The sequence below is a fragment of the Haemaphysalis longicornis genome, unplaced genomic scaffold (genome assembly GCF_048455015.1).
Source record: "Haemaphysalis longicornis isolate Haplotype H1 unplaced genomic scaffold, Haemaphysalis longicornis Haplotype H1 scaffold_7, whole genome shotgun sequence".
Lineage (NCBI taxonomy): Eukaryota > Metazoa > Arthropoda > Arachnida > Ixodida > Ixodidae > Haemaphysalis > Haemaphysalis longicornis.
This window is the reverse complement of record NW_027526422.1, coordinates 100,482,314-100,496,021: the sequence shown is the minus strand read 5'-3', so window position 1 is coordinate 100,496,021 and position 13,708 is coordinate 100,482,314.

Below are 13,708 nucleotides of genomic sequence, written 5' to 3'. Positions count from 1 at the left end.
GCTGCATCTGTTATAGCGACAACTGTGGCATTCTCCTGTGACCTTTACTGTAACGGCCCTTTGCATCGCCATGCTGACAAGATCCCTTGACCATGACATTCACCCATGCGTTCTAAAGCAACGAACGCTCCATGCTACGCCGTCTCGCCCTTCTCAAGCGCTGCTATCTGAGGTGAAAATTTTGTTATTGTTGCGTTCGTGCTGTGCAGGAACCTTTGTTCTGTTTTGCTGCCATCTGTGCAAACGATACAGTTGCTCCCATTCCCGTGTAAATAACAGCTCAGAACAACAACACTTCTGCTGCATGCGAACCACACGGGGTCTGAGGGGCTCCGCAAGGAGCATCCTCTGACATTTTGAGGCGAACATAGACGGGCAGGCGTAAGTTGAGGAACACACTACGGACTGAATGACTCCACATCTTAGCTAAAATGTCACACTATGCAACTTTTTTTCTCTCTTCAGTGGCAAGCAATGTTTTTGTTACCAAAAATAACTAAAACTTTTATTTCACTTAGGTTTGTGTACCACGGTTTACGGGCACAAAGTATCGCGCTACACATCGTGCAGAAAGGCTAATTACCTAGTCATTCAAGTCATTTCAAGCAAGGAAGTTTCTACCACCTGTGAGAAGCAGTAGCAACTATTCACGCGATTTTCCAGCACAGCGGCTGGTGGCCAGAGACACAGTTTATACGGTAGCGCCAATATGAATTGAAATGGGTGGTGTTTTCCGACTCTACATAAACAAGGACAATGAAAAGGGACAAGGGCTATTGCAGAATTCTGGTGGGACTTGCGAATATATGTAGAATATTGGATCAAAATGTAAACTGAAGCGAATCTGAATAGCAGCTGTATAGAAGAACCTGTTTAATAATGATTAAAGGTGCCATGCAGAAAAAAACACTTTTGGTTCATTCGAAATATTGCCTCGGTAGAATCATGCTGACGCCACTTTTAACGTAAACTTCGCTCAAATAAGCTATACAATTAGAAAAAAAAGAGAATGGAAACGCGACTCACTAGCTCGTTCCCCGCACTAGTACCCATGACGAAATATGCACAGCCATCCCATTGGCTAAGACCGGCAAAAGCAAACGTAAGTTAGGCAGGGGTTATAAGCTTGCGGAACGAGCAATTTCCGCTTAAATGCAATGCATATTCATTTTACACCTGTAGCGATGGTGGGGTCATCAATAACAGTTACGAAAGTACACATAAACATAGATGCACCCGTGCTTAATGCGGTTGGTACTGCGCGCACTATGCTTGTTATAGCTAGCTGCACAACAGTCTTGCGCTTTGGGGTTGTGTCACATGAAACTGGCCGATTGGCGTAAGCGACATTTTCTTACGTGACCCTGTTTGTCGAGCATACCCCATGTTTCATAACACATTTCTTTTACAGTAACGAAAACAAGCCAGGTGCGAATACGGTCAAAACAAAGCAAAGGCGAATAGCGGCCCTATGCAGTATGGTGGCGCCATCTAGGAGGATTGACGGCAAACAAGGCTTCGCAGTCCCCTGCAGAGCCTAACAGCGCACTAAGGTTAGCTTGAAGGCCTTTCCTTTGTACTTCATCACAGATGTCACGAAACACACGATTTGGCGGGAGAATCAAAATATTTCTCAGTAAATAGAGCAGCGTTTGCTCCCACACAAGTGGAGGGAACTATAAAACACCACATCTTTCGAATGAAACAACCTTGTAATTTGTCTGCATGCCACCTTTAAAAGGAAAGGTTGTGAATTTATGAAATGTGAGCGCCCAGAAAGAGTTCGGCTTACAGATGTATTGCTTTTACACTTTCTTGTTTGTTTCAGACAGCTTAGACAAGCTTGGCTAACCCCATGTCTCCATTCCAAATTTATGACATCACAATTCGTATTACCAAGATGTGCACAACGCGGTGATGCCTGTTTTCACCCTTTCAGCGTTTTCTGCACAATAATCAGCTGCTATTTGTGGAATTGACCCATTTGTGTTTCATAAGTCTCCCGCAAACGAATAAAACATCCCGAAAACGAACCAACCATGTAACGATCTACATTTGCAAGTAAAGGCATAACTTGCGAGCTTTTCGCATTTAATGGTAGTATTGCCGTATACATATATATTTTTTTAAAAAAAATTTAACACCAGAAAATTAAAAAAAAGAGAAAGATAGCAAAAGTTGTACAATACCTAAAGTAAATAATTACATGTACTTTGTACACTATTCCACGGGACGAAAGTAAAAATAAGACAGCCAGAAAGAAACAACTCGATATAAAAATAAAAATTGAGGAAGCAAACACTGAATTCGCACACAAATTATATATTTGCAAACTAAACACATTTTGTCGTTACAATAGCATAATAAATTGTGGGAAATAATTGAAGATAATTTTAAAAACAAAACGCACAAAACGCTGTTAATTTTTTGCTGTTTTGGTGTTTATAACTCACTCAGGAATATGTATCTCACGCACCACCCTCATAAAACAAAAACAAAAATTAAAAACCATGAAAAAATGCGACAACACGAGCAAAAAATATCAAAAGCATCAAAAAGAACCAAACCCGCACTACGACTCGACTCTGCACAAACACGTCGAATTGATGAACTAAATTGACTTAATCGCTATAATAGTGTAAATGTACGCCATCGGTGATGGGAAACCACCAAAAACTACAGAACGCAAAATACCCTTACCTATTTGGCTACTCGTTTCCCAAATCCGGCTATTAAAAATTACGGCAGATGCTTAAAACTTTCTCAAAATTCCCTCTCATGAACGTATCAAGAACCACTTCAGGAAAGGGATAATCAGCACAAAGCAAGAAGTCAACGTGGAGATAAAAATTCAGAAATAACTTTCCAGGATTCTGAATATTTTTTGTGTGATTCGCTATCAAATATTACTCCCCAGGCATTTGTATGGGATAGTTTTCATGGCTCTGGAGCTTAGCTTCGCAACGTGCAAGACTTGAAACTGTACACAAAGCAAGTTTTCAACCCCAATATTGCTTGCGCGAAAATATGTTACATTTCGCTAAATAACTACAGATTAATCCCTGTTGAATTGACTGCCATGAGCGGAAAAGCTGCATATGGAGAACATAAAGTCGTAAGCCTAGTAGGACCTTTTATTGATCTGCTGTTGAACTTTGTGATGCGCGTTGCGGCCCCGCCCGCTACCACTTACCAATACTTGCCAAAGCTGGCTTCATTCGCTCGCTATCGACAGGAGTCCGCTGTTCACCCCCGTCGGTACCCGTCACCTCTCACTAGAGAGTTGTAGCAGAGCGGTGAACCCGTCCCGTTAAGGCACGTGCACTCTAGCGTCGAACTTGCAGTGCCGCCCAGCCGACGGCCGCCAGCGGTGTCTCCCGCGCTGCGGGTGAAGGCTGCCGTGTGACGCCGCTGGAGGCCGTCGGCAGGGCGGCACGGCTAGTTTTACGCTATATTGCACGTAGCTTTACGGCGCCCAGTAGCCGACCGGCGCCCTGCGCGTGCGCAGAGGAGGCGAGACGTGTTCTGCGCATGCGCAAGGGCACGACCATGCACCCATCGTCGTACCGTGATCGGTTCTTCATTTTGCTACAGCTCTTTAATGCGGCTCGCATGGCACATACGGCAGCAGCCTACCCTCCTCCGAAACTGCTGGTTCCCTTTCCGGGAGGCGTATTTCCAAACGCTCTGCTGCACAGAGCACCCACGTAATGTCTGTTCACGCGATGCAGAACGGAAATTAAACGTCGTCATTAGCTGGACCCCAAACCTAAAGCCACCTAAAACCTACCAAATCCCTATTGTTAACAAAACAACGCGTAGATTTGAGTTTAGAAAAATGCAATTTAGATAAAAAAGTTAGGCAATGAAAACAAACTACGGGATAGACCTGCTGGGACTCGAAGCCTAACCATCAGCACCAGTCCACATTACTCTACATCAAAGCTACACAGATCGAACGGTGGCCACCTTTTAGCAGGCGCTCAAAAGAATAGCGCACGCACTGGGTGCTCTGTGCAGCGAAGCGTTTGGAAACACACTTTCCGGAGCGCGTTCCACGGCTGGTGCTCTGATTTTATGTGCGGCTCTGTGTACTTTACGCGTTCCTTTAAACATGGACAGCTAAGGCTTTTGCCTTAAAATGTCGCAATCGAGACAAGCGGCGCAAGAACGTTGCACAATAGACAATTCTCTAAATATCAGCAGGGTTTTACAACGCGTTTGTTCTTACTTTGTAAGTACCTTCCGAATAAAGCGCAAGTTTGATGCGTTAACAACAATGAATGCAGAACGACAAAGTGGCCGCACAGAGATGCTTTTTGCGCTACAGAAAAATGAAAGCTATCATTCTGCGGAAACGGTAACGGAACAACTAATGCGGACCCATCCGTCGCTTTCAAACTTCGGACGTGTGGGCACCGGCCACCCATTCCTTTTGCATCCACTACTCTCGTTTATAAGTTTGTCGGCTCTTTCCTGCGCGCAGCGACTGCTGGGATATCTGGCCGCTTTGCGGGGCAAGCAATACAATTTACCATCCCTACCGAAAAAAAAAAAAGTTGAGAGATCGCGAAAGCTAAAAGTGCGTCCAATCGATCGTCAAACCTTCAGAAACCGAAATGCGAACGAAGAAGAAACCCATAAGACAATTTTTCGCAAACTAAGTAAATGCATCTACGAACGATCTAGATGTATACCGACACGTGGTTTATGAGATAAAAGTATTCTATTGCATTCTTTCTATATGATCGATACGTGTATTATCTTATTTAGAACCATCGTTTTTCTCAATTTTAATTAACCGTTTTGACACAATGGAATTTCGGTTTGACGCCCGCGCCATGTGTCTAGAGATCTTATCACAGCTTTTCGGTCGACCAGCCGGTCTATGGAGCAAAGCATCAGTTTTTTTTTAAGAAATCCATCTGTTACACTAAAAATGCTTTCGCTTTAATAATACTACTTTAATGAGCGCTTTGTGCGCATGATAGAAAAGAATAAGTTCATTTTGCTAGTGACTACCAAGGAAGTCACCCCTTACCTTTAGGCGGTCGTCGTATACAAAGCGAAACGCTTCCACCGACAAGCCACCATGCTCACCTTCCCTAATTTTCAATTCACAAGAAAGTCATTTGCAACGCCCTCAGAACCATAGTCTGCTACTTGCGAGTACTGGTCAGAACTAATGCTTCTGTATTTCCGCCAGGACCATCGCGCAAAGGGGGCGAATAAGTCCACATAGGCATTAATTTTTCTTCTCCCAGAGCCTTTGTGACAAAAGGAAAAATCCCGGGCCATCTTTACTAACGTGAAACCTGGGGAGGGGCGAAGCATGCAGTGGGTAAGTGGCGATTTGGCGTTTTTGTCCACGGAGATCAAACCGTTGGGGGCTCGAGGTATACAGCTTTCGTTGAAGCACGAAGCAGTCTTGCTAGGCGTTCGAAAACGGGAGTCCCAGTGTTTTAGTACCGTGACGACGGCGACGGCGAACGACGACGACGACGGGAGACGCCGACAGCCGGAGCCCTTCAGGGGTTTCGCCCCTAAAAGGAAGGTAACCCTTTGGGAGTAAATTATCCCTGGCTACGCAATAACACAGCAAAGACGCCCAGGGTTCTTTGCAATGCTTGGTTTCGTACGTTGCAGATACATTGTTTACAGCGCGTTAGGTACGCGGTAAGCCCACTTGGAAGCGTGGGACGAAAACTTGGGCATGAAAATGTGACCGCACTTACCAACGTCCGCCTGCTTGTGAACGCACGTACAAAGGAACACGTATTTGCATGCCGCTGTGACGTGTACGGGTCGTGGAAAGGGTAAAACAACAAGCACCAGCGTCTACAATATATTTGCCGCATTTTTAAAAAGGCACATCATAGGCGACAACACTTCGTTCGCGAAAGACATTTTATTGTGAGTACTACCGTGAATTCTAAACGTCCCAACTACGATAGGTTGCGTAGAATCACCAGCGATGATGTGGAAACACGTAAAAGTGTCTACAAATGCCCATAACTGCAAGAATATGATCAGAGGCTATAAGCAGCTTTAAGCCATGAGCATTACCATCCGCGTTTCAAGAATTTTAGGGCAGGGGCTCGCGTACACTTTGTAACAAAATGATGAAGTCGTGCTGTGGAAGCAGATGCCCGCTTCATAGGAACAACAAAAAGATTGCGGGTTAAACAAGTTACTAATCGCTCAAACAAGACTCCCTATGGAGTTCGGAAGAAGTAGACACCAAATAGAGTCACCCGTTTAGTTCAGGGCAATGTCACTACGCAAAACTGCCAGCATTACGAAGACAACCTTAGGGGCGAACTCACTTCCATTGGCGTGCGGGACCATTGCGCTTCAGCCTGCTTATCAGCAATTTGGTATAGCTACCTGAGTAGACCGAACATAGAGCCACACTGTTTAGTCTAAATCCTCGCTAATGTGAAGAAGGCCATGAAGGGCGTCATCATAATTCCTCATAGAAAACGTGTTGTTGGGCAAGCACGAACTAACGTTGCAGAGGCAGAGAGTTAATGAAAATGGTGCAAGCACTCTCCCATTCCTGTCTAATTCTATTCTCGTGCTGGTATGTAATCAGCGCTTTTTATAAACTCCTCGTTATGGTAGAAAGCGCTGCTTTGTGATTTCTTTGGCGTGAACGGCAGCAATTGAAGAAAATTATTTTTCCCACTAAGGTCCCGACCGAAACAAGTAGTGAGGTAATATTGCCCCTCACCACGCCGAGTATATAGGCGCACGGGACACACATGCGGATAAAAAATTCTTCAACATTGCTACAGTAAATATGACCACCTTTAAAAAACGAGCAGCCAACAACCACACAATATTTCTCGTTGAAATTCGACCCATCATGAATCCACTGCGTTTCTGCACGTTATATTTTTATTTTAGAAAGGCTACATATCCTTCAAGGTTACTGCTAATTAACAATGGGGCTCTCTTGCAAATTGATGGCTGCTTTTAGGGTATTTAGGTAAGCAACTTGGCCTAAATCCATTCGCTTGGCTTGCTTTTTGCGGATGAAGAAAACCATCCTCACCAAACGCAAACCGTAGTGCACTCCCGTTAGGGCTCCATAGAGGCATGAAACTGAACTTGTAACGTACTTCCCGCCCCGATTCTCCCCTCACCCAATCGCCCTGCATCGACACCATCGCTCATCTCCTATAGAACTGCCCTAAAGACCCTTTCCTATAATACCCACTCGCGAGCGCTGGGAGGATGGCTGGACTGCTCAGCCCTACATATTCATTTGAACCTCACGGAACGAAGGCTAGAGCTTGCCGGTAAGCTGTCGCTCCAAAGACTCTCCAAAATACCTTTCTCTCTCTCTCTCTCTCTGGACGTTTGCACGTCATCACTACTTCACAAAACACACCAGTGGCGTATTCTACGTATTATACGTGGGAAGACAATGAAGGTTCCAGAGGCGAGAATTTCTAACAAAAGCACAACGCACGCGATAACGGTGCAATGCATATAAAGTGCGAACAGCTCTTGTGGGACCAACTGAATGCGTGCTGAAAAATGATTCGGTGGTGTATAACACATTTTTCTAAAGAGATACGGCGTACACGTATAATGCCTCCACCCAGTCTCAAACGTTCGGCTTGTCAGGTACTCGAACTCTGCCTTAAAGGGGCTTTCTTTTGACACTGGGAAAGTTACAACCCTCATGCCGAAGTTTTCGTCCGCAAGCGCGTACTTCTCGTCCATAGTTGGACTGCAAGCAATGTCCGATTGTGTCAAGAAGACATGTGTCCCCTTATCCACTTTTTCCAGGCACACGTCCATTTCATCATCCTTGCGAGAAGATGGTGCAAGATCGGTAACATCCAGGGCCGATCGCATTTCCCGTGCAAACTCGGATTCACCGTGCCCACCGGATACAAGTGTAGACGAGTAGGTCCCGGAGATAGCACAAACCCGTATTTCCTGCGACTTCAATTTGGGACTCAGTTTTTCCCGGGTGTCATCTAAATCAAGACTCATCCCAGCGCTGACGCTAGTTGTGAGGAGAGCCTGTATGTAGTGTGATAAAAACATCATTGAGAGCGCCCAAAACGCAAGGACAAGTCGTCCTGTTTGCCGAGATATGAATGAGATCGGGAATGACGCAGGAAAACTCACTATAGATGCGAAGAGAGCGAAGCCGACGCATGCGATGTCTCTGAGTGGATTTTTTGCTACGGACAAAATAAGTAAGCAGAAGAACACGAGTACCGTCCACGCTGATGCTGCAGTCACTAAAAGGGTGGTATTCCCTGCTTTCCATGATGCTACATTGACAGACCATTTGAATTTCTTCTTGACGTAGAGTACAGTGTGAGAAATATCGGCAGTTCCCGTGTAGTCCAAATGGCGGGACCGAGGCAAGTCATAGGCTACCAAAGCATCGAAGGCTTCCATTCTGTGCTTAATAAAAGTAGAGATCCAGTCCGGGTAGTTGATGGGAACATACTGGACGGAGGCATTAAGGACTGACAGAGATTGTGCAAACGGCGATGTGCACGTGGCGTCGTTGAAAACCTCATCTGCGAACCTGCCTATTTTATGGTGAGCACGGCGAAATCTCTTCGAAAGCAGCCTGTTTGCGGTCGAACCAACTATTGGCCGCATGCCCAGAGTTTGATTTGCTCTCTCGGGTGGCTGGCAGTGAAGCGTCGCACCTGGCGCGACTTTCCAGCCGTCGCTATCGTGTTCCCTCTCAATAGTACACAGCCGTGTTTCTCGCCTTACATTCTCCTTGTGGTCGGAAATCACTAGCCACAACACACCTGGAAAATTCCCGATGCTGCCTTCTATAAGACCCAAGAAATCCCTCTGGTGGAAGAGTGACGTTGGTAGCAGCACTACAGTTTGGGTTCCACGCAGAATGCTGTCTTCGAGGAGATGAAAGTAGCGCGGCCAATTTCCGCACCAAGAGAGTACCGGAGTGTTCTTCCAAATGCGGCTGTCATTTTTGGTCATCGGGACCAAGCACAGAAGATCCACGTGGAAGTTCTTTCCAGGTATCTCCCATACTGATTTAGAGGCGCTAGGGTAAGAAAGTGAAGTAATAAAGCAGAATAATGGTAGAACAACCTGGAACAGCATTTTGATGCATGGGCGTGCGTACATTGGTTCAATTCATCCAATCTTGCCAAACAGTTGTGGAGAGACGCTTCCAGTCCCATCCACGAGTCACAAAACGTTCTGACGTGGACATGCAAACACGGTTGCGAGAAGTTCAATGGTTATCCTTTCTGTTCGGTTCTCTAGATGCGTTTCTACACCATCGTAAACAAAGTAAGCCTGGTTGTCTCTGAAACAAATAATACGGTGACATCAACGAAGGTTTCAGGATACCTCCATCTCTTTCATTTATTCATCACAACTCCAGTGAGAAATCGATTGAGAACATGAGTGCACGCTCGTCTTTTTTTGTTATTGTTCTTATTTGCTTAGCCAATGTGAAACATTGATGATGTTGGGGCCCTTACAAAGATCTTGATTGTTTGCACTGACGGCTTTCGTTGTTTGCACAAAGAAAAGGTGATAATTAATTCTACTACCATGAGCCAGTTGCTCCTTCATGCCTGTAGGGAAGGAACACTGATGACGCCGTAAGACTGACGTCAACCCCATTGTTTGTTGGCAGTTCTAGTGACACTCGCTGCGAGTATATTGCTGTTGCTATTCGCACCGAGATCGTCCTGTAGGTGACGACAGCATCGCGCTGCTAGTATGGATGCTTGGCTAGCGGTTGCGGGCGAATGCACGCTGCGGACCCACGTCGTGTCTACTTTGCGGCGTATGTGCGCATGAAACGTGTATGCAAAAGTGGTACGCTGTAGTTTGGTTCCTCAGAGTCCAATTTATTTCATGGATGCGGCAATAAACTTGCATTACTACGTCAAAAAAACAGCTGAAATTATGACGCGGAATCTATATGTCGTGGTTTGTAGCAAGCTCTTTTCCGAGTATGACTTTGAACACTCAATATAAACAGAAATATGGAGGCAACAGGAAGCCCTAATCTCGAGAATTCAGTAGACGACAGCAGTTTTAGTCGCTTTCATGGGTAACATTACGTATAATTGAATGGGACGCCCTGAATGGCTAATAACACTTCACTGACCCCAATTTTTTAAATGCAGAGCTTTTCAGTAACTCACGATGTCACCCGCGTTGATGTCCGTAGTCGTAGTCCGCACCCCTCCCCCTACAGTATATAAAAAAAATACTATCCGGCGCCAGGTTTCGATCCCTCGACCCTGCAGGCGGAACGCAATGTACATGGTGCTCTACCCACTGCGCCACAAAGCCGACACAGATTGGAAGGCTACGAACGCGCCTTACATCTTTGACTCATTCAAACTACGTCAAGAAGCTGCTGATACAACGCATTCACTACCACCAACTCCCCAAACACTAAACGTTAACGCAATACACCCACCCCCTATGCGACGCATTTACTCGAGTCCCCCTCGCGGGGAGATGGGCCCAATTTTTTTAAGAGCGAATCTCTTTATAAGCGACCCCAAACCATCCACCGCCGGCGGCGTCGGCGTCCGCAGTGCTCCTCTAAAGAAAGAAACAGCATCCGGCGCCAGGTTTCGATCCGAGGACTTTGCGGGCCGCAGCCCGACGCTCTACCGAATAAGCCACGGACGCGACGCTGATATCGGTGTCAGAACGCGCCTTATATCTTTAACGCATTCAAACTACGTCGTCAGCGGCGTGCGTTGGCGACTCAGCGGCGTTATAGCGGCTTGATAACTGCGTGGTGTACACGTGATACTACAAACCCGATGGAAGAGATGGAAGAGAAGGCGGCGAGGCGGTGGGCTGCGGGGGCCGAGCGCAAGCGCCGCAAGCGGGCCGACAACCGTGCATTCGCACTTTCACATTCTCCCCCTCGGGGAAATGCGGGGGAATTCTTTTTATAAGTGCTTGCGATATGTTTTTTTTTTTTTTTGCAATCGGAAGGCAATACAGGGTTTCTGAATTTCAACCAGCACGGAGATATAAATACAAGCGTTCAAATGGGTATTTTACGTGCAGCTTTATTTTAGAGACGTTAAACACAGGTTTGTGTTCTCTGTCCCTAGGGGAACATCTTGTTTGCTTTCTCTATTATAACTGAAACGTTTTGCGGTGATAGAAGTTCATGTTCCCAGCGGGAAACAAAACAAGTGCGAAAGTGTCCGAGCAGTTTGTCCTAAAGCAAAGAAGAAAAGAGGTGCAGGGAAGTTGTGCGTTATCAAAGCTTTTAATTTCCCAAGCACATTCATGGTCGCAGCCACAGCCCACCACCAACTGCGGTAGTAGCTTCTCAATTCCACTTGGATATCTGTTGACTTACAGGTGAAGCTTCCGGCTTATCGCAATTCATTCAGCAGTAATTATTCTAGAGTTCTTTGCGTGATTTAAAGAAGTTTGGAACTGCTAATATTGATGGGAAAAGCTTGCATTGCGCGGAGTTTCAAGTTTTTCACCTAACTTTACAACCTGCCAGAGCCAAAGGATTTATCTCACTGAAAATTATGGGCAGTAACTTTTTGTTGGTGAATAACGCCAAAACTACTTATAGATCTGTAAAATTTCTTTACAGCGTTCATGGCCAAGTCGACTTCCTGGTTCATGCGAAATATTTCTTTCCAACAGTGGTTCCACTCGGTTCCTTAGAATTCGAACATTTTAGTAAGGAAGCTGGGATTGGTATCATAAAAAGTTGATGCTTCATGAGTTGCGCTTGAAACGGGCCGACAGGAGAGAAGACACACACGACGGCGCTCACGATAGCGCCGTCGTGTGTGTCTTCTCTTCTGTCGTCCCGTTTCAAGCACTGCTTACTATGCATCAACACCAACTAGCCCAACTGTCAATTTTACTGAAATTTCATAAAAAGTTACCGCGAGCTTTGAGGTTGTTGCTTACTCCCTTCATCCAAGATTGTCATTAGGTAACGGTAGAGCTGTCTGCTACCAGTTCATTTTGAGTTTCTGTAGACCTTTAGAAAGACGTCTACATATTCCCACAGGAATCTATTCAGACCTCATTCCTAGTATCTCCAGCCGTTGTTCCGCCCTCTCGGTTGGCCTTTACACTGGTTTCACACATTCCGCTTCCCTCTTTTTTCAAAATCTATTGCCGTTCTTTGTGAATACCTAGTGTTTTTTTTTTCAGGATTTCTTTCTATGCAAAACCCATGCTTTTTACTGTGCATCGGAATGACTGTGTTGGAAAATATAAAAGAAGGCAGCCATCACTTTTCAGAAGATCAATAAAAATATATTTAAAATGCTCTGGTGAATAGCTGTACCGATGAGCGGGGTTTATGGAAATGTGCAAGTTCATTACGAAATCTTCGAACGAGCTATTACATAACGCCGATACGGGTATTGGCATAAAATGAATCTGTCCGTTTAACGGGCAGGGATCATAGGATTATACTGCCAGTTACATATCCATTTTACCCGAGTTCATGATCAATTTGGCATTATAAAAGCATAGGTGCTGTCGTTTAGCTTGGTGGGTATGTGTTTAGCTTACGCACTGCACGATGTTCACACGTCCAGTTTAATTGCTCTTCCTTATTGCATCCCGAGATTGTGGTGTAAAATCAGGCTCAGAGGCAAAATTTAAAAAATACGCGCAAACCTTGATATTTGGACCCCTACTACACCAAGTGATTTCATTAAAGGTCCAAAAGTCCTTTAGGACGCCTCCTGTATTTGCTGGACTAAATCTCAGAGGCACATCAAACTGTTTTGTATTTAAAGGGACACTAACACACTTTTTTGAATTTTGTTCGAAATCCTAAATGCTTGCAGAACATTGTACAACAACACATCCAATACTTAGATTAAGGTTTCGCAAAGTACCTCAGCCAAGAAATTAACGATCTATGCCCATCAGATGACTAAAAACTTTCTCAAAAAGTTTTTGTCTCTTTACCGGTCTTGGCGTTCTATGACTGCTGGAATTACGTCGTTACAGCGGTGCAACGGCTATTGGCCGGCTTTCCTTCAGTTGCAGCAATGAACGCTTTCGATAACCACTTAAAAATCATCCCCTCCGGCTCACGACGATAGGCTGAATGAGAAGGTTCCTCGTGATCGATCCTTTGGTTGGCCAATCCAACACTGCGAGTATATGCTACTCTGGAGGTACGCACTAATTTTCTAGAATACAAACAGCAAATCCTGGTTGTGCACTCCGTAGGCCTAACGATTGGGTTTTCGGTGTACGGCGCGAATCGGTACCTGCTGCTTGGCGTTCGTTTCGACCATGTTGAACAGGAGCAATCGGATAGACGCCGGCTTCATAATAATGCCAGGGACCCAGGTTCGATTCCGTCCACTGGAAGCGTTTCTTTCTTCCACTTCACCCACGATCATTCATCGTCAACGTCAGAGAAAGTTGGCTTTCCTGCAGGGTGTATTGGTGTGCGACGTATCATCAGTGGGGACACGAAAGCTTAGCTTTAAAAGAAAACTGCAATAGCAAACAATAAACGGGAGGCGTATGTCCTGCGACGAGTCAATCACGCAGTGCCGCTCCGTGCTGTCAATAACTATAGCTTTTGCAGAGCTTCCAGACACGAAAGAAAGAGTGAAAGCGTTTGTCAAAAGTGTTGCAAAGTCCCTTTAAGGCAATGCGATCCTCTACACTCTAAAAAGTGCTCTTCGGGACTCTTCACCCC